The 23,163-nt window shown below is 40.4% G+C and overlaps 1 pseudogene; it reads left to right on the forward strand.

Moving 5' to 3' along the window:
• Window positions 1-20,292, forward strand: part of LOC129065049 (citrate synthase-lysine N-methyltransferase CSKMT, mitochondrial-like) — a 136,469-nt pseudogene extending 116,177 nt beyond the window's left edge.
• The last annotated feature ends 2,871 nt before the right edge of the window (window positions 20,293-23,163 follow it).

Below are 23,163 nucleotides of genomic sequence, written 5' to 3' on the forward strand. Positions count from 1 at the left end.
ATTTTCTTGCTTTTTCTTGGAGCGTTTTTCTACCCTGTCCTCCATCTCGCTGATTCGGTCCTCAACTTCATCTAGCTTGCTTTTGATTCTTTCTACTGTGTTCTTCAATGCAGAAATTGTATTCTTTATTTCCTCTTGTCTCTTTTTGATAGTTTCTATGTCCTTTTTCATGATGTTATACTTTGCAGTAAGTTCCTCGTAGTTTCCCTGTAGTTTTTGGTAATTCTCTGAGCTCACTGAGCTCATTGAGCTTGCTTAGAACTGTTGTTTGGAACTCAATGTCTGATAGTTTACTTGCCTCTACTTCATTTAGTTCTCTTTCTGGGGATTCCTTCTTTCCTTTCGAATGTGGGGTATCTTTTTCTTCCCATTATTTGTGAGACTCTTCTTTTTTGCTTCTGCTTCTTAGATTGATCTGTCTTGATTTCCTGACTTTGTGGTTTGAACTTCTATGGTTGGAGACCACTTTTTTTTCTTTCTGGATCTGCCTCTGATGATATCAGATGTTGATCCTGTCCTACCATAGGCAGTCTGTTCGAGACTTCCAGGAATTTACTGTCTGTGGCTGTCTCCTTCCGCTGTTTAATCTATTCTCTCTGCACTCAGCAGGCTGCCTTAGACAGCTGAGGGCAGGGTGGAGTTCCTCCTGGGGGCAGGGTTATTGGGTCCTTTTACACTGCTGCCATATGGGGGAGGAGTCTGCACTGGGATCCCGCTGCCTACTCTCTCCGTTCTCTCCCCAAAGTCTCCGTCCCCAGTCTCTCCTCCAGTTTCACCAGACCTCTCTGTGCCTCCTTTCACCAGGGATTTACTGTCTGTGGCTGCCACTCTACACATAGCAGGCAGCTTAGACAGCATGGGGCAGGGTGGAATCCCAGCTGGGGGCGTGGCTATTGGGTCCTTTGATGCTGGTGCTGCACAGGGGGCGTGGTCTTTGCCTGAGCAAGAAGGCTGCTGCCCCATGGGAGAAGAGTCAGCACCAAGATCCCACCAGGCTACTCTCTCAGTTCTCTCCCCAAAGCCTCCTTCCCCAGTCTCTCCTCAGGCGTCTCTAGCCCACTCTGCCCCCGTCTTTGCCAGAGACCAGGGTAAGTGGCTGCAAATATAAATTTTTTGTTGGCCCTTTAGGAGGCTCTTTGCATCTCCAGCCACCTGTCTCTGGCAGAGAGCAACCGTGCCGCTTTTCGTAGCTGCCTGTTTTCTGTATACTTTTTGGGCTCTGGCGCTGTGGGCTAGAGATCCCCATTTTAGGTTTAGACCCTGCTCTTCTCAGGAGGATCCAACTGGCCATTTCAATATCTTTCTTGTGCTGTCGCCCTTGGTGCCTCGCTCACCTTCTCAGGTCTGTACCACACTCCTTACCAGTTAGATTGTCTTAAAGCCGATTCTTCTGTCTCCTGAGGTTCTTCTGAGGTTACAAGGCACCTCTCTTGCTATTGTTCAGTTGTTTGTTCCAGGTGATATTTCCACAATTTAGTTGTAATTCAGGTTGGTCCTGAGAGGAGGTCAGTGTGACTTCCACTCACTGCTCCACCATCTTGATTCTCTCCAGGTTGAAACTTTTGTAAGAGAAGATGCAGGCTTTGCACTAAGACTTGTTTTCAATTTGCCTTAAGTGCATCAGACACCTGGAGAATTGACCCAATAGCAATAATGCAATGAGGGGAAAGATCCTTTCTTTGAATTTACATTGTTTTACACTGAACCATGGTCCTGTCAAAGTATGAGGGAATTGAAATGGGTGTTAATAATACCTAAGAATTGAATTATTTAAATATTGAGTATGTCAGAAGTTAGTAAGGCATGCTCATACATTAATACAAGTATTTTGTGTATGAGATAAAATTTTATGGCACAAAATAAAATAGCAACACACAAATTGCTGAATTATCTAGATCATACAAAATAACATTTAAATCATGGGAAACCTGGAGCTATGTATGGTGTTTATATCTACTTATTCTATTTTCAAAAAGTTAGATATTTAGGCAACATCAAAGCAAGATGAACTGTTCATTTTGCATTAGAAGCCCTTTAAGCTCTTTGGAAGAGCTGCAATAATGAAGAACTTATAATAAGCTCACAAACATCTCTTCTAATGAATTAATCAATTTTAAAACTCTTCAGAATTCCCCATAAGAGCATCATTCTATCTTTTTTCCCTACAAAGCTTAGCTCTCTCCTCTCTTGACAACCTCTCCAAGATATTGTATATTTTTTTAAGAGAAAATTTCACATATTAAAGAGAGAATTGTGCTAAATTAAAATCAATCATTACAATTATTTTCTCTGCTTTAACACACACTGGCTGCTTCAAAGAGGATTGTGCAACTTAGCTTCCATTTTTCTTATGAAAAAAAGCTTGAATCATACATACATGTCATATTTTGCTTTAGAGATTTATCTTCATCCTGCAGTTTAGATGTACTGTTCACCCTTCCGTAAATCTTCTAAGAATAGAATAGGAACCAAATTATATATTTCTATGTCAAGCTTCCATTACCACCTTTCTTTTCCAAAACCCCCTACTATCATAATCAGTGGGATTTAAATAGATCTTAACTAGAAACTGAGTTGCTTGACTGGCAAGATATAAATGAGCAGGGGACATTTCCTGTTTGCCTCTTATATCTATATATTCTAAAGTATTTTAATGTATTTATACAAATGGCTGTGGTCTATAATCATCCATCTTACAAATATTGATCAAGAACCTTATTTATACCAGGCGCAGTTCTGGGGTTTGAGTGATAAACAAGACAAAGTCCCTTACGAAGGAAGAATATGTTTCTGCAGAAGAAGATGGATAATACATGTTGTTATTCTGTTTTTAAAGTGATGTCTATACATAAGTGCCTAGAACATACTTTGTTTCTCAGTTACATCTTATATGTAAATAGTGCCAACTGAATAATGAGAGACTGGAATTTTGCTTTATTGCATGAAAAGAGGTCGCTTGGCTGGGTAACCAAATATAGGATCAGGCCAAAAAACAAACAAACAAACAAAAAACACCTGTGAAGTTTCCTTCTCCCTTAGCCTGGACCATGGTTCAAGTTCATCTTTCCTTATCAAATTGAACTTAAGAAAGCTGTCAAACAAACCCATCCTTGGTGAGGTAAAATGACTGAAAAGGCCTCATCTGCATAGTTTCCTGCAAGGTTTTCATTATGAGAAGACTGAGCCTGAGGCTTGGAAGAAGTTTGTCTTTGTGGGAACCCAGGCTGTTAGTGACAAGCTCAGTCATCAAGGATTTCCTCATTGTGTTCTCCAATCCAAATTTATGATGTCATAAACTTAGTCCATTCCCAACCAATACTTTACCTTGTAAGACTCCTCCTAAAATCACCTACCCCAGGTCTTAAAATCCTCTAACCAGCCTCTGTTCATTTCCCATTTTGAGATACTCATTAAGACTCATTAAGTGTGGGTTTTTCCTCACTGTTGTGAGCCATCTTATCTTTGATTAACCAACTTATGGTACTTAATGGTCATGGTAGTATTATGGGAGAAAGTCCCAGAAACTTGGTTCTTCTCACCAATGCAGTAAAGAAGATCAGTGAATTTATTGTTGTGCAAGCAGAGTTTATTGGAGATATGTTTTCATGGAAGAAAATGGGGTGGGGGAGAAAGGCAAGAGCAAGGGTAGCAAGGGTAGGGGTGGAAAGAGCAAGAGCAAAAGAGTAAGAGCAAGAGCCTTTGTCCTGAGGACTTATATAGTTGGTGGGATGGGAGAAGGTGAAGAAGTTATGTATTGATTGACAGGTAAAGGAGGTGCTAGCTTTCCAGGACAGGGCAACAGGGCTTGAATACCCAAATGTGTTAATGGGCTTTTTCCTTTAGGCACTGTGGACCCTTTCCAGCCTTTCAGGCCTTGGGATGAAAACACTGTTTCAAAGGTTTTCTTTCCCAGATAATGGAAAAGATACATAGAATTTCAAGGACTTCCTAGTCAGTGGTTAGGACATGTATCCCTTCTCTTCCCTACCTTTGTTTGCTATCTATCCTACCTAACAGTAATGGATTGTAGTGGCCTCTGGAAAGACATGCTCACAATCTAAAACTTTCACCCCACCTCCTGGAACCTGTGAATGTGATCTTATTTGGAAATGTAATTAAGTTAAGGACCTTGATATGAGATTATCCTATATTTAAGTGGGCCCTAAATCCAGTGAAGTGCTTACAAGAGAAAGGCAAAGGGAAATTAGAGACACAGAGGAGAAGATAATGTAAAGATGGAGGCAGAGTTTGGAGTGATGATTGTATAGCCAAGGAACACTAAAGATTGCCAACAACCACCAGAACTTAGGAGAGAGGCCTGAAATAGATTCACTCTTAGATCCTCAAGAAAAAAATCAACCCTCCTGACATATTGATTTCTGACTTCTGGCCTCCAGACCTGTGAAAAGAATAAATTTCTGTTGCTTTAAGCCTTCTCGTTGTGGTAATTTGTTATAGTAGACCTAAGGAACTAATACAATGGTTTTCTGGGAAACTGAAAGATCCAAGTAATATATGCAGGAAGCTTTGAAGTGGAGGGACCAGAATCAGGTGCTCAATGCTGTTTTGTTGTGATGATGAATAGGATGATGATAATGTTGAGGGTGAAGATGAGGGTGCTTGTCACTATTATGACAACTATGAAATATCCAGCTAAATCAAACTTCCAGCTTTCCCCTAACATTATCATTTCTGTGTACATCTCTGCTCATCTCTCTATCCATATAAAACAAGCTAAGGACATCTTGGTAATAGCTAAGACTACTGCAAGACAAATTCCAGACTAGTGATGCCAGGTGGCACCCAGGGAGGCCGTGGGAGGTCTCAACCAGATACCAGGATCTAGGCTCTTGTCACCACATGAGAAAGGATTTTGAGAGTGAGATGGAAAGATTTAGCAAAGCACAGTAAATTTATTAAAATGAAAGTATGCACTCAAGAAGTGAGAGTGGGTGACCTTCAAAAATGAGATGGCCCAATGGGGACTAGGTGGTGAAGTTTTTGGTTATTATTTTCTTTTAAATTTTATTTTATTTTTAATATATGTTTTATTGATTATGCTATTACAGTTTTCCCATTTTTTCTCCCCTTTATTCCCCTCCATGCTACACCTCCCCTCCTCCCAGCATTCCCCCCCCCCGCCCCGACTTAGTTCATCTCCATGGGTCGTACATGTAAGTTCTTTGGCTTCTGCATTTGCTATACTATTCTTAACCTCCCCCTGACTATTTTGTACCTACTATTTATGCTGCTTATCCCCTGTACCTTTCCCTCTCATCTACCCCTCGCCCTCCCCTCTGTTTTACTGTTCATAGTTTTTGATCTTCTTTTTCTTAGATAAGTCCCTTTAACATTTCATATAATAAGGGCTTGGTGTTGATGAACTCCTTTAACTTGACCTTATCTGGGAAGCACTTATCTGCCCTTCTATTCTAAATGATAGCCTTGCTGGATAGAGTCATCTTGGATGTAGGTCCTTGGCTTTCATGACTTGGAATACTTCTTGCCAGCCCTTTCTTGCCTGTAAGGTTTCTTTTGGGAAATAAGCTGATAGTCTTATGGGAACTCCTTTGTAGGTAAAAAAGGTCTTCTTTTCTCTCGCTGCTTTTAAGATTCTCTCCTTATCTTTTATCTTGGGTAACTTAATTATGATGTGCCTTGATGTGTGCTTCCTTAGGTCCAACTTCTTTGGGACTTTCTGAGCTTCCTGGACTTCCTGGAAGTATATTTCCTTGGCCAGATTGGGGAAGTTCTCCTTCATTATTTGTTAAAATCAGTTTTCATATTCTTGCTCTTCCTATTCTCCTTCTGGCACTCCTGTAACTTGGATGTTGGACCATTTAAAGTTGTCCCAGAGGTTTCTAAGCCTCTCCTAATTTTTTTGAATTCTTGTTTCTTGATTGTTCTGGTTGAATGTTTATCTCTTCCTTTTACCCCCAATCATTGATTTGGTTCCCACTTTCCTTCCATTTTCTGTTGGTTCCCTGTGTATTTTACTTTATTTCACTGTGCATAGCCTTCATTTTTTTCTCCATTTTGCAACCATACTCAACCAATTCAGTGAGCATACAGATTACCAGTGTTCTGAATTGTGCATCTGATAGGTTGTCTATATGTTTATTTCTTAGTTCTATTTTTGGAGCTTTGATCTGTTCTTTTATTTGGGCCACATTTCTTTGTCTCAGTACTCCTGTTATGTTGTGAGGGGCAGAGCCTTATGTATTCACCAGGGCTGGGCAACCCAGGTTGCTGGGTCGTGATGGCGTGTGTGGGAGAGGTGTCCAAGAGGGAATAATGCTGCTTGCTCAGCTCTCTGCTGGCTTTCAGTTACTTCCCCCTCTACCCACAAACAAATCGGGCCATTCTAGTGCTGATTCCTGGGTGGATGGGGTTGTATATGTTCTACGACCCTGAGGGTCTCTCCAGCGGACTCTCCTGTGAGGCTCTGAGTTTCTTCTGCCGCTGAAACCCCCACAGCTTTTTACCTCCAGAGGTTTGATGCTTTCTTTTCCCACACTGGAAACCTGGATTGTGGGGCCTGTCTTGCTTCCCAGCTTTTCCTACTCGTTTATCCAGATGCAAATGTGGGACTGTCTGGTCTGCCAGCTGCCAGCTTGCCGCGTGTCCTCTCTGTCTTGGCTGCCCATCTTTGCCCCTCCTACGGGCTTGGATGAATATTTCTTCATTAGCTCCTTGGTTGTCAGACTTCCATACAGTTCAATTTTTTGGCAGTTAGGGTTAATTTTTATATTTAAATTTGCTGTTTTCCTTTTGGTTGTGCAAGAGGCAATCTGTATCTACCTACACCTCCATCTTGACTGGAAGTCTTTTGGGTTTTATTAAGTGTAGGCAAGGTTGGGGGGACAGGCTGGTCCCTGGTTTCTGATTCTGGTGGAGTAACTGCTGACATGGCTTGTCCTCATCCCTTCTCTCCAGATAATGATATCTTTTTGGGTCTTCCTGGGCCTGTCATGATCCCAAAACTTCGATACATATTTATTATTATTATTTTAAATTTATAAATTATGTTTATTTTATTACAGTTGTCTCAAGTTTTACCCCTTTAGCCCCCTCCACCCATCCCACCCCCACCCGCCACTCCCACAGTCAATTCCCACTCTGTTTTCCATGTCCATGGGTCATTCATACATGTTCTTTGTCTAGTCCCTTCCCCTTCTTTCCACCATTGTCCTCTTTCCCTATCCCCTCTCGTCACTTTCAGTATGCTCCATGTTTCCTTGCCTGTGGTTTATTTTGCTCGTTAGTTTATTTCGTTGAACAGAGTCCACTTATAGATGAGATCATACGGTATTTGTCTTTCATCGACTGGCTTATTTCACTTAGCTTAATATTCTCTAGTTCCATCCATGTTGTCACAAAAAGGTAGGAGTTCCATCTCTCTCTCTCTCTTCTTCTTTCTTTCTTAAATGCAGATTGATTTTATTTATTTTTTTAAATGCCAGTTAATTATAAAATATTAAAAAATTTAAAACCGTTATAATATCTCAGCAATTAAACCAATATGACATCAGCACAGAAATAATCAAGTAGGTCAATGAAATATAATGAGCATTCAAGAGACAAACATATGTATATCTGTCTAGCAATATATGATAAAGTTGATATTTCAAGTCAATGGGTAAAATAAGGCTTATTCCACAAATAAGGTGCATGGACCACTATTACTTGAAATAAAACAAATATAGAGCCCTATTTCACACATTATACAAGAAATATTCAGGTGAGTTAAAAATCAATATGTAGAATCTAAGGAGTTTTCAGAGAAAATACAAACTAATATTTTTCATGACCTGAAGTAAAATATTTAAACCCAGAAGTTATAAAGTTAATATTGATAATATGACTATATTAAACATTTAACTACATAGTAATATACATATAAAAACGTTAAAGGACCAGGAATAGAATAGAGAAGTGTTTGAAACACATCTAAAACATGATTAATAGTTGTTTTTTTTAAGGAAAAATTTCTACAAACTTTAAATCAATAAATGGATAAAGAATACCAAAAAGTCATTTAAAGCTTTTTTTTAAAAAAAGAAATAGGCAAGAAATATACTAAAACAGATTTAGTTTCAACAAATAGTAAAGGAACAATTAAAATAATATCATTGTCACAATCAGATTAACAACTATTAAAAATATTGGTAATATCAAGTATTGGCAACTCTGAAAGGAACTGGGTATTCATAGAAACATTTTCTTCATCTTAAAGCAGTCCCTTTAGCATATTTTGCAGTGCTAGTTTGGTGGAGGTGTAGTCTTTTAGCCTTCTTTCGTCTGGGAAAGTACTTATTTCGCCTTCCATTTTAATTGAGAGTCTTGCTGGGTAGAGCAGTCTTGGTTGCAGTCCTTTGCTTTTCCTGACTTGGAATATTTCTTGCCAGTCCCTTCTGGCTTGCAGTGTTTCTGTTGAGAAGTCAGCTGCTGGCCGTATTGGGGCTCCCTTATCTGTTACTACCTTTTTCTGCCTTGCTGCCTATAGGATTCTTTGTTTGTCTTTGATATTTGCCATTTTAATGATGATGTGTCTTGGAGTGGGCCTCTTTGGGTTCCTCTTGATTGGGACCCTCTGTGCTTCCTGGACTTGTGTGACCTTTTCTCGCCTCCAATTAGGGAAGTTTTCCATCATTACTCTTTCAAACAGGTTCTCTATCCCTTGCTCATCCTCTTCTCCTTCTGGTATCCTTATTATACGGATAGTATTACGTTCCAGGTTGTCCTGCATTTCCCTCAATGCCTCTTCATTCTTTTTGAGTCTTTTTCATTTTATTGCTTTTTCTAGGAGCATTTTTCTACCTTATCTTCCAGCTCGCTGATTCAGTCCTCATCTTCATCTAGCCTGCTTTTGATTCCTTCTACTGTGTTCTTCCATTCAGAAATTGTATTCTTCATTTCCTCTTGTCTCTTATTGATAGTTTCTATGTCCTTTTTCATGTTTATATAGTTTGCAGTAAGTTCCTCATTGTTTCCCTGTAGTTTTTGGTAATTCTCTGAGCTCACTGAGCTCATTGAGCTTGCTTAGAACTGTTGTTTGGAACTCAATATCTGATAGTTTACTTGTCTCTATTTCACTTAGTTTTTTCTGGGGATTGCTCCTTTCCCTTGAGTGGGGTGTATATGTTTGTCTTCCCATTATTTGTGAGACTCTTCTGTTTTGCTTCTGATTCTTAAGTTGATCTGTCTTGATTTCCTGACTTTGTCGTTTGAACTTCTATGGTTGGAGACTGCTCTTTTTACTTTCTCGATCTGCCTCTGATAATGTCAGATGTTGACCCTGTCTGACTTTAGGCAGTCTGTTCGAGACTTCCAGGAATCTACTGTTTGTGGCTGTCTCCTTTCGCCGTTAATCTAGTCACTCTACACTCAGCAGGCCGCTTTAGTCAATTGAGGGCGGAGCGGAGTACCTCCTGGGGGTGGGATTATTTGGTCCTCTCCCACTCCTGCCGTATGGGGGAGGAGTCTGCACCGGGATGCCGCCAGCTACTCTCTCTGTTCTCACTCGAAATCCTCCGTCCCGTCTCTCCTCAAGTGTCGCCATACGTCTCTGTGCCCCCTTTAGCCAGGGATCTACTGTCTGTGGCTGCCACCCTGCACTCAGCAGGCAGCTTAGACAGCACAGGGCGGGGTTGAATCTCACCTGCGGGTGGGGCTATGAGCTCCTTTGATGCTGGTGCCACTCAGGGAGCATGGTCTCTGCCTGAGCAAGATGGCTGCTGCTGCATGGACAATGAGTCAGCACCAAGATCTCACCGGCTACTCTCTCAGTTCTCTCCCCAAAGCCTCCTTCCCCAGTCTCTCCTCAGGTGTCTCTAGCCCACTCTGTCCCCACCTTTGCCGGAAACCAGGGTAAGTGGCTGCAAATAAAAATTTACGCGTTGTTCCTTTAAATGACTCTTTGGGTCTCCAACCACCTGTCTCTGGCAGAGAGCAACCCTGCCGCTTTTCGCAGCTGGCTGTTTTCTGTGTATGTTTTGGGTTTGGCGGTGTGAGCTAGAGATCCCCACTTTTGGTTTAGACCCCACTCTTCTCAGGGGGATCCAACTGACCGTTTCAATATCATTTTGGTTCTGCCGCCCATGGGTGCCCCACCCACCTTCTCAGATCTGTACCACTCTCCTTAGGAGTTTGGTAGTGTAAAGCTGATTCTTCTGTCTCCAAGGTAACAAGGCACCTCTCTTGCTATTGTTCAGTTATTTGTTCCAGGTGATTTCTCACCGATTTAGTTGTAATTCCAGGTTGGTCCTGGGAGGTGGTCAGTGTGACTTCCTCTCACTCCTCCGCCATCTTGATTTTCCACCCAAATTTTTTATTAATATATTAGAGTGGCCCTGTTGGTCTCTTTCATGTCAACATGGATGCCAAATCTGGTTTAGACTGGTTTTTGTCTGTCTCTACTGCAGGATTTTGGGAAGAGGGAGTGTGTGTTGGGGGACAGGTGGTCAGGAAAAACTCATATCCACTATGTTCTACCCAGGACAGAAAAGGGGAGGAGTAGATCTTGAGACCTTTGTTCCATATTTTAACTTTCTTGCCTCAGGAGTGCTTCTCAGATTTTAATGTGCAAAAGAATACCATAGGGAATCTTGTTTGATACCAGTGAGGTTTGAGATTCTGAACTTCTTTTCTCTTCTCTTTTGTTTTTATTTCTTTTAACTGGATGAGTTCACATAATGTTCATATATATCATATGGATATTGAGGTTTTTTAATTTTTCTTTTAGCATGTTAAAATTTCAGCTTTATTGCAGTATAATTGACATATAAAATTATAATATATTTAAAGTGTATATCATGATGATTTAATACACATATACATTGTGAACGGATTCTACCCATCTAGTTAATTAAGAGGTTCTGCATTTCTATCAAACTCCTATGTAACACTAATGCTGCTGCTCTGAGGATCGAGGATTCAGATCAGGTTTTGGAAAAATTTCTCTGGAAAAGGCAAGGTAGAAAATATGGTAGACTTTGAAGATATACAGTTGCCTATTACTGCGGAAAGCAATTACCACAAATTTGGTAATCTAAAACAATACTCATTTGTAACCTCATAGTTCTTTGTTCCACAGTCAGCATTGGGGGGCTCAGCTGGTTAATGCCTGAAAAGGCCAAAGTCAAGATGGTGGCAGAGCCATGTTCCTGGAGTCCCTGGGGGCAGAATCTGCTTCCAAGCTCATTCACGTGGCTGGCAGAATCCAGTTCAATGTGGCTGGATGCCCCTACTTTCTTGCTAGCTGTCAGCTTCTCTCATCTCCTTAAACTAGCCGCATTCCTTGTCACATTGTCTCCTCCATATTCAAACCAGCAACATCATGTCAAATCCTTCTCATACTGAATCTCTATGACTTTTCCTTTTGTCACATCTCTTTAATTGGATAAAAATTTACTTCTTTTAAGAGTTCATATGATAAGATTGGGCCTAACTCGATAATCCAGCATAATCTCCTCATCTCAAGGTCCATAATCTTAACTATATTTCTAAATCCCTTATACAACAGGTTACAAGGATAAGGCTGGGAATGGGGAGCATTGTTTTGCCTACCAAAGAAGGCCATTGTCAAGGACAGTGGCCTCTATCACAAAAACTCAACGGAAAGCTACCCTAGACTATATGTAAACAAATCAGTGAGGAATGTTCCAATAAAAAATTATTTATGGACACTGAAATCTGAATTTCACATAATTTTTGTGCATCACACAATAATATATTTCATTTAATTTTTTTCAGTGATTTAAAAATATAAAAATTATTTCCTAGCTCATGGGGGTGGGTTGAGGAGGTGTGTACAAAAACAGGCAGTAGGCTAGGCCTGTAGGCTGTAGTTTTGCTGACCTCGAATCTAGATGTTAATCCCTCTTGTCTCAGACCAGAAGGCTATAAAGGGCAAAAATGTTCTGACTTTTGCTGCGCTGCGAATGCTTCTTAAAATGAATGAACATTTAACTAAAGCCCTTACCTGTAGGAAAATTCTGGATACTCAGGTGATGTTTATGGAGAAGGGAGAAAGAAAATTTTGCTCAGGAAACTGGGCCTTTTGTAAGTGCAAAGATGTGTTACATTTGAAAAAATGAAGTTTTATGGGGAAAAATGCAAATATGCAGTTTTTAAATTAGCTGCATTCTACTTTGAACTTTAATGACATAATAATAGAATCAGATCTCATGCTTCAGGAAGTTAGTGGATAACGAAGATATGAGAGGCTTTTTTCTCTGTTATTTTTGTATTGGTCTACCTGAAAATTGTAAGTTCGATTTATACAGTCTTTTAAAATACTAGACCTTAGGGGTATGACTTTCATGTTAACTAAGTTGTCAGTATGATTAGGTACAGGGTAAAGCCCATTAACTAATAGAAACAAGGCATTAAAATTATTGTACATCATGAAATAATTGCATAATGAGGTACAACCTGGAGTATTTTCAAGTATGAAAGATGGGATTGGGATTTATAATAATGATGCCCCAATTTCTCAAATTTATCTGTTAGGAGGAATCAAATTTTGGTGTCATGTTTAGCCATTCCAAATCTGATAAACCATATGGTTTTGGTCATGTTCTCCAGAAAGGGACTCTGAGACACAGATACACAAATGATTTACCAAGGAAGTCCTCCTAAGAGAAACCAGTAAGGGAACGGGAGAAACAGGACACAGAAGAGGAAGAAACTGAGAAAGCATGCAGTTTCAAGTAAAGTCCCAGTCGCAGCCTGTGGAGAACTCTAGAATGTAAATAATCTCTTTAAGTTTGTTCAGACCAGAGGCAAGGAGCTAGGATTTCATACTCCTGCACTGGTCAGTTACAGTTACAATGCTTTAGGCAGGCAGGAAAGGACATAGAATCTTTTTTTGTTTGTGTGTTTTTACCATTTGTTGTACATTCTGATTATTTTTAAATTTAGTCTTTGGATAGGTAATACATTCATGTGATTCAGAAACCTGCAATTACTAAAGGTTACACAGTGAAAGCCTCTTATAAATCCTTGTCCCTCATCTGTCAAGACACCTTCCCTTACTATTGTTAGTTTATATGTGGACATACTAACAAATATGCATATAGGCTTTTAGTCTCCCTTTTATACCAAAGATAGGATGGTATAACTGTTTGGCATATAAAAACTGTTGCATTTCCCCCCACCAAATATAATTTAAAGCTCTTTCTAAATCAGTACATAGCTTCTCCCCTAACACTCTGTTTTTGATATCTGTGTGATATTTCATTGGGTGGATATGCAAACATTTATTTCACCAAATTTCTTTTGATGGACATTTCCATTTCTTAAAATCTTTTGCAGTTACAAACAGTGTTGCATTGAGTAACCAGTGCTTATATCATTTTTCATGTGTACAATATATCTGTAAAATAAATTCCCCAATGTTTAATTGCTCATTGAAGGGCAAATACATTTAAAATTTTAGTATCTGTTACTAAGTTACCTTCCAAAGAGGTTATCTACCAATTTGTGTTCTCATCAGTAATATGTGAGACTCCTTCCCCACATCTTCACTAACACAGTGTGTTATTAAACTTTTACATTTTTGCCAATATCATAGGTAAAAGATGGTATCTCAGCATAGTTTTAATGTACATTTCCTTAATTTTTAGTGAAATTGAGCATCTTTTCATATGATATGTAGATTCTTAATATACTAAAAATTTTCCCATTGATTCAGAATGATGTCCTTGCTGGCAATTAGAAAGTTAGAGTGACAGACAGGAGTTTGATCTCCAAAATATATAAAGAACTCACATGACTCCACTCCAAGAAGACAAACGATCCAATCAAAAAATGGGCAAAGGACCTGGGCAGATGCTTTTCCAAGGAGGAGATACAGAGGGCCCAGAGGCATTTGAAAGGATGCTCAGCATCACTAGCCGTCAGAGAAATGCAGATCAAAACCACCATGAGGTACCACCTCACACCGGTCAGAATGGCCATGATAAACAGATCCACAAACAACAGGTGCTGGCGAGGCTGTGGAGAAAAGGGAACCCTAGTCCACTGTTGGTGGGAATGCAGACTGGTGCAGCCACTGTGGAAAGCAATGTGGAATTTCCTCAAAAAGCTATAAATGGAGCTGCCTTTTGACGATTCCACTGCTGGGATTATATGTAAGAATCCTAAAACACCAATTCAAAAGAACCTATGTACCCCAATGTTCATAGCAGCACAATTTACAATAGCCAAGTGCTGGAAGCAACCTAAGTACCTATCAGTAAATGAGTGGACCAGAAAACTATGGTACATTTACACAATGGAGTACTATGCAGCAGAAAGAAAGAAAGAGCTACTACCCTTAGCGACAGCATGGATGGAACTGGAGAGCATTATGCTAAGTGAAATAAGCCAGGGGGCAAAAGACAAATATCATAAGTTCTCATCTATAAGTGTAACCTAATCAACAAAACAAACAAGCAAGGAAAATATAACCAGCAACATTGAAAGAAAAAGGAAACCTACAGAAATGAGAGGGAAGGAGGGAGGGGGGCAATGGGGAAAAGGAGGGGGTCAAGTCAAGGAACATATATAAAGGACCCGTGGACAAAGCTGAAGTGGGGAAGGATTGAGGGAAGCAGGGGAAAGCAGTGGTGGGTAAGTGGAGACAAATGTATTTGAACAATAAAAATAAATTTATAAAATAATAATAAAAAAAGAAAAATAGAATTACACTATCAGAAATTTGCTTACAAAATCCTCTATTTCAATACAGGATATTATAAAACACAAAATAAAGAAAAAAATAAAATAAGGAAAAAAAAAGAAAGCTAGAGTGAATGCAGATATCAATCTTCCTGGAACACACATACCAGGGTCAGAAAGTACCTTAGTGGTCATCTAGTCCAGTCCTAGTCTGATGCATAAAAAGACTCCCTGCCTTCTGCAGTAGGTATGTTCAGAGTTAAGGAATTCACAAAATTGAAGACATCTTTATATGGCTCTAAAATTTAGAAAGTTTTTTTATATTGAGCCAAAATCATCCTGTTATTACTACATGACAGTAATTACAGTATGCTCTTGTTAAAGTATACAATTCTTTTAGATCACAATGAATATACCACAAAGAAGTAATATTGGCCTCAAACATAGATAGAATAGCTAACTTTTCTCTCCCTCAAAAATAATTCTTCAGCCCCAGCCAGTGTGGCTCAGTTGGTTGGGCATCATCCCACAAACCAAAAGGTTGCTGGTTTGATTCCCAATCAGGGCACATGCCTGAGTTTCAGGCTTGTTCCCTGGTTGCAGTGTGTGTGGAAGGCAACCAATTGATATTTATCTCTTGCATCCACATGAATGTTTCTCTCCCTCTGTTTCTCCCTCCCTTCCCTTCTCTAAAATCAAAAATTAAAAAAAAATCTTCAGCTGATAGTCTTTAATATAATTATTACATATTGTCTTTATCACAATTAGAAATAGAATTTAAAATGTAAATGCTACCTATGTAGTATTTGTGATTAAAATATATAACCCAAACCTAACTATGATGTAACCTCAGATAATACTAAATTGAAAAACATTCTAGGAAAAAATTGGCCTGTAAAACTCCAATACCATGATGTATTACATCATGCCAAAGAAAAGCTAAGCAGCTGTTCTAGATCAAAAGAGACAAAAGAGATGTGCCAGTCTAGTGTAATCTGTGATCCTGAATTGGATTAAGGGAATACAAAGAAGGGGGAAAATGCCATAGAACAGGGGTCCTGAACCTCTCGGCCATGGACTGGTGCTGGCCTGTGGCCTGTTAGGAACCAGGCTGCAGAGCAGGAGGTGAGTGGCAGGTGAGTGAGTGAAGCTTTATCTGTCTTTACAGCTGCTCCCAATAGCTTGCATTACCACCTGAGCTCCACTTCCTATCAGATCAGCTGCAGCATTAGATTCTCATAGGAGTGTGAACCCTACTGTAAACTGAGCAAATGAGGGATCTAGGTTGTGCACTCCTTATGAGAATCTAATGCCTGATGGTCTGAGGTGGAGCTGAGGTGGTGATGCTAGAGCTTGGGAGTGGCTGGAAATACAGATTGTCATTAGCATAGAAGTTTTACTGCACAGAGACCATAATAAATCAATTGCTTGCAGATTCATGTCAAAACCCTATCAGTGAGTGGCAAGTGACAATTAAGCTGCATCTGGTGGCAGGCTTCATAGTGGCAAGTGAGTTGATGTGCTTCAATTGTACAGCTCTATCTAGTGGCAGGCTTTAAGTCAGAATCCGACACTTATTTTAGTCAGCATGTGGCCCACCCATTATTTTATTTGCCACTTCCAACTGCTCCTTTTTCCTGCACTGCACAATTGTCTCACTCACAGTTTTGGTAAGCTCACAAGCTAACCCTAACCAAAATGAGTACAAAGCAAATGTCACTGGAAAGCTTTGAAAAAGGGGGAAAACCCAATGATGAGATAGCAGAAGACTCTAAGACTGCCAACAAAAGAAAGCTGCATTTAAAAGAAAATACCAAGAGTCCTACTTAAATTATGGGTTCATTGCAACGGATAATTCACATTCTCCAAGCCCACTTTGTATAATATGTGGTTACCGGCTATCTGATCAAGCCATGAAATCTTCAAAACTGCATCACCACATGGAGACCAAGCACCCTGCATTAAAAGACAAGCCTTTGGAATTTTTCAAAATAAAAAAAAAACATGAATGTGAAAAACAGAAGCAACTATTAAGGCCACCAGTTCATCAAATGTGTCTGCACTGAGAACATCATTCTTAGTGGCTAACCACATTGCTAAAGATAAGAGGCCCTTTGCTATTGGTGAAGAGTTGATCTTGTCTGCTGCTAAGGACATTTGTTGTGAACTTTTAGGAGAGGCTGCGGTTCAAAAGGGGGCACGTGTTTCTCTTTTGACTAGCACCATAACTAAGCAAATTGGTGAAATAGCAGAGGCTATTGAGGCACAATTGTTAGAGAAGATTAATGAGTCACCATGGTATACAATCCAGGTTGATAAGTCTACTGATGTTGACAACAACCAACAATTCTTGTTTTTGTGCAATATGTTTTTCAGGAGGATATGCATGAGGCTATGTTATGTGCACTTTTGTTGCCAACCAACACCACAGCAGCAGAACTATTCAAGCCTTTGAATGATTACATATCAGGAAAACTGAATTGGTATTTTTGTGTCGGTACATACATGGTCAGAGTGCCTGCCATGACTGGACACCTTTCTGGTTTCACTACTTGGGTCAAAGAGGTCACTTCTGAATGTGAGTCTATGCACTCTGTCATCCATAGAGAAATTATGGCTAGCAGAAAAATGTCACCTGAACTTAATGTTTTGTAGGATGTGATTAAAATTATCAATCATGTTGAAGTATATGCCCTCAAACTCACATCTGTTTGTGCAGCTCTGTGAGGGGATGGATGCAGAGCACACATGTCTTTTCTTATACACAGAAGTGAGATGGCTTTCTAAAGGTAGATCACTGGCCAGAGATTTTAAGTTATGAGAACTACTCCAGAGATTTCTTTTAGAAAAACAGTCACCACTGGCAGTACATTTCAGTGGCAAAGAATGGGTTGTAAAACTTGCTTACTTGTGTGACTTATACAACCTGCTCAATGAACTCAATCTGTCACTTCAGGGGAGAACAACAACTGTGTTCAAGTTGGCAGATGAAGTGGCTCTATTCAAAGCCAAAGTGGAATTATGGTAGTGATGAGCGAACACTGGGATTTTTGAAATGTTTTAGACATTAGCATTGCTTTTGAAAGAGACTGAGCCAGGGCCTTCTTTCTCACAGCTGGTGCATGATCACCTATCTCCACTTTCAAAAGAGTTTGAACATTACTTCCCAACCATAAAAGACCCCCAAACTGGGAAGGAATGGATCTTTGACCCATTTGTGAATAAGCAAGGTAAATCAACTTTGTGCTAGAAGTGGATCAACTGCTTGAGATCGCAAATGACAGTAACCTTAAGAGTATGTTTGAGACAACTTCAACTCTCCATAATTTCTGGATTAAAGTCAACGTGGAATATTCTGAGACTGCCACAAAAGCACTGAAAAGCCTGCTTCCATTTCCAACATCCTCTTTGCAAAGCATGGTTTTCTGCAGTGACAGTAACCAAACTGAGATTATGGAGTAGACTGGACATAAGCAACACACTTCAGGTGTCACTGTTTCCCATCACCCCCAGATGGGACCATCTAGTTGCAGGAAAACAAGCTCAAGGCTCCCAATGATTCTGCATTATGGTGAGTTGTATAATTATTTCATTATATTTCAAAATGTAATAATAATAGGAATAAAGTGCACAATAAATGAAATGCACATGAATCATCCAGAAACCATCCCCCCTCTCCTGGTCCGTGGAATAATTATCTTCCATGAAACTGGTCTTTGGTGCCAAAAAGGTTGGGGACCACTGCCATAAAGGATACCATTGGGACAATTGGAAACATTTGAATACAGATTGAATATCAGATTATAGCATTACATCAACATTGAATTTTCTTTTTTTTTTTAAAGATGTATTTATTAGAGAAGGGAAGGGAGGGAGAGAGGGAAAGAAACATCAATGTGTGGTTGCATCTTGCATGCCCCCTACTATGGACCTGGCCTGCAACCCAGGCATGTGCCCTACACTGGGAATCAAGCTGGCAACCCTTTGGTTCACAGGCCAGCATGCAGTCCACTGAGCCACACAAGCCAGGGCTAAATTTTCTGATCCAAATACTGTAGCTGTGATTATGTAAGAGAATGCCATTGTTTTATGAAATGCACACTGAAGAATTTAGGGGGAAAGGGGCACAAAGTCTACAATTTGCTCTCAAATGGTTCAGAAAAAGGTAGGGAAAGAGAAAAAGAGACACAATAATAAAGCAAATGTAGCAAAATGTTAATTGCTGAATGTGGGTGAAGGGAGTTTGGGATTTCATTGTAATATTTTTGCAACTTTTTTGGGTGTGTTTGAAATTATTTCAATATAAATTGAATATACTTTTAGAAGAGTGACTTCAGTATAAGTTTTCCCTTAGAAGAGTGACTTAAATTTCCACCAAAATGTAAATGATGGCTACAGACACATTTACTGAAAAGAGACAGGTGGCAGTTGATTAAAGCCAGACCAGTTGAAAATCCCTTAGAAGCACCTCATAACCTAACAGAATCAGTGAGTTGTTGGCTTTTGAAAACTGATCTTTGTATTTTCCTCCTAAATGTAACTTGTTTGGATTATTTTAACAAATAAGGCTTTTGGAGGGAGGCGAACAGACTCTGAAACCAGCTCCAGGAGCCAGGGCTGTCACGTCACCTCCTCTTCCACTTCTGGTTGCAACCAGCAGAAGCTGTTCTTACCGTAGTAGGCTTCTGCCACAGTGCGGGCGACATTTTGCGGAAGGCGGAATTTTGCAGAAGGTTCTCTGACTGACGTGCTGGCATCCCCAGATGACTGTGCTGCACAGTGCAGAACCCTCCATGTGGTGACCATGTCTGCAGGGAGGTGCCATGCTTTGACTGGTTACATTGCGCAGTTCTTGCAGTGGTTTGGTAGAACTGGGACCCCGATGATACACACCTTCCTCTGGTGTCCACAGGCTCCCTGGCCAGTAGCTGCCTGGCAGATGGCTACCTCTAGGATGAGCTCACACTCAGCCCCATGAGGGCAGGGTCCTCACCTTTGACTGGTTCTTTGGGTATGAGAAAGCCCAGGAGCTCCTACTACTGCTGCTGCAGGGGACCCAGCCTGCCTGTCCACTGCTGGTGTAAGATGGGGCTGTGGGGCCTCCAGCCTGTGTACAGGCCTCTACAACAAGTATCTGCATCCCGTGGATGTGCTGGGAATGGACTTCTCACCTGTGGTTCACATGAACAGTACCCTGAAAGATGGCCAAGGCCAAATACCTCTGTGCCCTGGGTACCCTGCCTCCTGCCTCCACTTCATGCAGGCTGATGCCCAGAACCTGGAACCAGTCTCAGTCTCCTTCCAGCTAGTGCTGGACAAGGGCACTTGGGGTGCTGTTGCAGGTGGTGGTCTGTCTGGGGCTTACCAACAGCTGTCAGAATGCCTTAGGGTTGAAACCTCTATGGAACCCTGATTTAGTTTTCAGATGAGATTGGGTGCGTTCAGGGTGGTATGGCCATAGACTGATTTAGTTTTCAGATGAATACCCTGATGTGCTGCTTCTCTCCCTGGAGCAAGGATCCTAAGGCTGGACTGTGACTGTGCAGGAGATAGGCCCTTTTAGGAGCATCATCTACTTTACTTACTTGGTTCAGGGTTCTCATTAAAGACTTTAGTCTTGACCCTAGAGTTTTTGTTGGATGAGGAGAGGTGGAGAGAGCTTTACTTTTGCAAAATAGCTGGCAAATGAGGATTTCAGTCCTGGCTTCCACATTTACTATTTGGGTGCTAGTATTAACTGTTTCTGTCCCCCCAGTTTACTCATCAGCTGGGTAGGATTAATACTGGCAGTTACGGGGATTACATGGAGTGATAGTTGAAACACTTAACAGGACCAGGCCCAAGATGAGTGCTGAATAGAAATGGTACAAGTAGATCATTCCCCACCCCTAACTATCTGGAACTCCTAAATGCAGCAGATCCAAATCCCAGCATTGACTGACTTGTGTGATCCAGTGGGGCTAGCGTATAAGTCCATTTTTCTCACTTGTAAAGGGCAAGATTGTGAAAAGATGGGTAGAAGAGCTCCATAAGCAAACCTAGGTGAAATGTTCAAGGGAAATAGAACAAATAATACTTGCCCTCAAAGTTCCTGGGAAGAAGGAGATGGGAGTATTCCACAAAGTGGCTTCTCCAGACATGAATCCTGTTGCTTGGTCTCAGGGAGGACCTAGAGAGGTTGGGAACTTCCTAACAGCTGTGTCCTTGGGAATCCAGAAGGCATGTTGCTCTACCTGTTCCTGACCCCACCTGAGCTCTGGGTTAAATGTTCTTAAGGAACATCTGTGGTCCAGTGGGCTCCATGTCTAGCCTGGATTGGGGGATGGGAGTTAAAGAGCCCATCAACAATGAAAAATATTCCTGTGGTCTTGATTTTTTTTAAAGACAAAATGAATTTGTTATACTTTTTTCACTTTAGATGAAATAAATCTTTGCCTTTTCCAAAAAAGCCAGCAAGATCACAGTGTGTTTAAGAGTAGAGAGGAACAGTGATCAGTTGTAGCCCTAGGATCACAGTGTCACCAGTGCCATCACAGAGGCAGTTGTAGATCATGTGAAAGTGTGTTAGAAGTGCTAAGGAGGAAAAAAAAACCCAATCAGTATGGTTGTATAAAGCCATATTAAGGATAAAGACAATGGCAGAGGGAAAGATGGTTGTATTTTCCTGTAATTAAATACTGTATAAGCAAATGTGTCTTGAGTGTGTTCATAGGTGGCAGGAATTGGTATGTAAAATAAAAAGGGAAATGGAGTGGGTTATCCATCAGTTATTACTATAATGTTACTGTAAAACAAACCAACTCAAAACCCAGAGGCTTAAACAATCTTTTCTTTTCACTTGCACATCTTATTTGGGCTCAGCTGGGCTTGGCTCAAAGGTCTGCTCAATTGCCAGAGCATGTAATTCTCATGGCGATGGCCAGTGAAAGGGAAGCAGCCCAGCTGTGCAAGCCCATTTCAAGGCCCTGTTTGCATCACTTTTACTATATCCCTTTGGCCAAAATGAATCACTTGGCTGATGCTGAATGCAAGGAGTGGAAAAATAGATTCCATCTCTAGTAAGAGGAATCGCAAACTTACACAGCAAGAGATATGAAAAAAGGGAGGGAGGACAAGGTGGGAACAATGCAACCTACCACAAAAGGAATCAATTAGCAAGGGGGGAAAAAGGCTTACTTTTTTCTCATTAGGAAGCAAATCATTCCCATCATCTGTGTTTGAAGATTTACACTTTTATTTTTCCAAATAGACTGTTAGGGAAAATCTTTCTGGTACATGGAAAAGAGACTGTCCTTAGCTGCCCACCCTGTCCTCTCTGCCAAGCCACGTCACACAAGAGACAGCATAAAATAAAGAGAGGCTGGGTATTGTAATGATTTAGAACACAATTATATTTTGGTTTCACTACTTACTGGCTGTGTGATCCTGGACAAATCACTTAACATACCTATGCCTTGATTTCTTCAACTGTAAAGTGGGGGTGACAATAATGACACTTACTGCACAAATATGAAGTTGGAATCAACTTAGTACTTGGCACATAGCTAGTACTATGTAAGTGTTTGCTATTATTATTACTCTTACTAATTCCAAGAGTATACAGCTTTAAAGCCAAGTAGTGGTTAAGCTACCCTCAGTGCAGCCCTCCTAAAATATTTCAAGTATTGCCTTATTTTTAAGTCAAACCTGCTTTCCAAAGGTTCTAGTGGTGTTCATTCAGGCATTTCATAAGCCAATAAAAAGAAGATGCTATTTGAATTTTACCAGATAACAGGAATCAACTCAATTAATAGGCCTCATTAATTTCTAACTCTTAATTCACTTACACTAATATGCTTATTCCATGGATGGACTGTTTCCCTAACTATATCCATGGTTTAAATTTTATTACAGGTTTTAACATTATCCTCCTAACACCTTTCTTTGGCCTTGCTCCATGATTTCGTGAGCTGAAAAGCACAGCATTGGATGGTGCATGACATGGGAGCCTTCCAAGAAGCTCCCAGAAGAAACATGGCAAGCCTTCATTAACTTGGATTCCACTGACTCTGAATTTGTGATAATTTTGACACAGGATAAATGAGAAGTTCTCAGTATTATTATAAGAGAAAGGTGTTGCACTCAACTTTTGCCAGGTTAAACTTAACATATAGTTTTACATCTGAAATGAGGAGATAAGAAGCTTGGAGAGCAGAAAAGTCCCAGATCTCCAAGGAAGACTTGGCCCAATTTTATTCTTGTACATTTACACAGCAAGTAGAATTAGGAAATAAAAATTATAAAACACTCTGAAAATAAAGCAAAGTAACTAACTTTTAAAACTAACATGAGAGTGTTTATGTCCCAACGGGCCCCATGGAAAATCAACACATCGGAAACCTGAGGACCAGCCATGCCTCAGCACACCTGGGCTTACTTGGGCATGTTGTCTAACTTCTCTGGCCTTATCAGTAAAATGGGGCTAATGTTTACCCTGCAGAACTATTGAAAGGATTTATG

Source organism: Pteronotus mesoamericanus, unplaced genomic scaffold (assembly GCF_021234165.1).
Source record: "Pteronotus mesoamericanus isolate MK-2021 breed Mesoamerican mustached bat unplaced genomic scaffold, CSHL_Meso_final contig_173, whole genome shotgun sequence".
NCBI classification, from domain to species: domain Eukaryota; kingdom Metazoa; phylum Chordata; class Mammalia; order Chiroptera; family Mormoopidae; genus Pteronotus; species Pteronotus mesoamericanus.